Below are 2,050 nucleotides of genomic sequence, written 5' to 3'. Positions count from 1 at the left end.
AGCAGGCGAAGGCCTCTCAGTTGGATGCACAGCTGACAGATGTTGCTGTTGAGCTGGTGGATCGTGGATGCAGATGTTGATGATGAAGGAATCACTTGGAGAGAGCCGGCATCACTGTTGCATATGGAGAGGAGTCTGGATGGACTGAGCAGCTACGCAAAGAGACAAAACACATGTTAATGCACTGCTTTTTAGCCACTTTACACATGCACTGCAGCTCTGAAGTTTTCAAGATATTATCCACGCACGTGAGAACGCAAATGTCTGACACAGTTACATCAGACATTAAACAGCCTTTAGCCTTCCTGCTCCTGAAAGCCTGTATTATATCTGACTGTGCTCATGTAGGGACAGCACAGATCAGCCTTTCTCAAAGTCAAGAGTGGGGCCAATTTAGGATCTTCACTCAAATTTAAAATACAAGGGAAACTGATGTATTTCCTTACATAAACAAAAACAACACATGCTGTTATAAAATGCTCATCCTACGCGGTCATATGCAAAGTGTTAAAATCAGTGTGTGATCCACCTGCCACTAAGAGATATTATTTCTCTTTGGTAGATGGAAAAAATATAATCAAACTCACTGTCAGTAGCTACAACAGCACATTTGTTATAATATGATGAATCAAGCATTTAGATATTAAATAGTATTGAGGGAGACAGGATCAAATACAGTGAGGCATCTCGGGTGGGCAGAGCCCTGATTCAGTAGGGTGAATAAGGGATCTCGTCTCCTCCGTACTTAATGAGTGTGGTGTACCTGTCAGTCATGTCTGGCACATAAGACACCAGGTAGGTCCCATCATGGTTGTCACAGATATTTGCTTCTTGGGCTTCCCGTCTGGGTCCTTCAGGAGAAAATAAAAACTGTTACCTAAATATCAACACTTTGGTTACATTATTGTGTGGTCCACGTTCATGCGCTCACAGTGATCTGCACTGCCAGCAGTCCCTCACCTGCATCTTTGCCAGCAATGTTGAACTTCACTGGCAGAGAGCTGGGCACTCCAGTGGTTTAAGGCCGGATCCACTTGCACGCACCTTGCTGGCATCATGGTGGGCAGCACCTTCACCTTGTAAGGGTGGACAAAAGGGAAGAGAAGAACAACACGCTCACAAATGAAAGGAGCCTCATTTACAGAACCCAGTAAACCACACAAGACTTTTCCATTTTAAAGCTGGCCAGAGTGCAACACTGTAACATGTAACACCTAGAAGGTCAGATGGTTGCAGTACTTTGCTCATTTGGATCAAAAGTTTGGGGGAAAATCTTTCATTAAATCAAGTGATTGTAATGCTCTTGCTTCCGTTGTGTAGTTAACCATCTATCATTTTAGATGTTTCATTAGCAGCCTGATGAAATTAGCTGTGGCGTTAGCCCACTTCAGCCATCCAAACAGATGACCATCTAAGGTGAATTATGCAGATCACTAGCACAGTACACAGATTACCACTTCTTATTCCAGCCAGACTTGTTGTTACTTCATTCTAATCATGCAGTAACAAAAGATTTATTCCTACTGGCTTTTTAAAATGTGCTTCTTCTATTCTAGAAAAACAAAAACATGTTATCACAGGCTTTGTTTTTTCAATGACATTTGTGTTGGCTGTGTCAGTTGCAGGCAAACATTTATCATAATGGTTAGATATTAGGAAATAGCTTAAAATCAGTGCATATTTAACTTGTTACACTGCCTTAATGTTGCCTGCATGGGATCTCCTCATCAGCATATGACTGTACCCTGGATGATGATATGTGAGGAGCTTGAACTTGATTCGCTAACAGAAACTAATTTAGCTAGCTTAGCACACATGTCTTGTGGCAAGATATATGCACCTAAATGCTTAAGTCATTGGCTGTTCTGCCAAATTCCACCAACCTGCAACTTTGTGAGCTGACTGTTTCGGGATTTTTCTGTTTTAGACAACAAAAAGAAAAGAAAAAGATCTACAGATTCAGGCTTTCCTTACTGTGGTAGTCGTGTAGAATGACGTCACTGACACTGGTTTAATATGAAAACAACTTTCTCAAACAAAAAAACAAAAA

At 41.4% G+C, this 2,050-nt stretch overlaps 1 long non-coding RNA gene across 1 annotated transcript; it reads right to left on the bottom strand.

The window, feature by feature from the left end:
* Positions 1 to 92: 92 nt before the first annotated feature.
* Positions 93 to 1,019, bottom strand: LOC109198020 (uncharacterized). The gene is made up of 3 exons (XR_002059004.2): positions 961 to 1,019; positions 764 to 851; positions 93 to 152 (listed from the first exon to the last, which is right to left on the bottom strand). It is a non-coding gene; the product is annotated as an uncharacterized LOC109198020 (long non-coding RNA).
* Between the last annotated feature and the right edge of the window lie 1,031 nt (positions 1,020 to 2,050).

Source organism: Oreochromis niloticus, unplaced genomic scaffold (genome assembly GCF_001858045.2).
Source record: "Oreochromis niloticus isolate F11D_XX unplaced genomic scaffold, O_niloticus_UMD_NMBU tig00006647_pilon, whole genome shotgun sequence".
NCBI classification, from domain to species: domain Eukaryota; kingdom Metazoa; phylum Chordata; class Actinopteri; order Cichliformes; family Cichlidae; genus Oreochromis; species Oreochromis niloticus.
The sequence above is the reverse complement of the archived record's forward strand: the minus strand, read 5'-3'. Positions and strand labels throughout refer to the sequence as shown.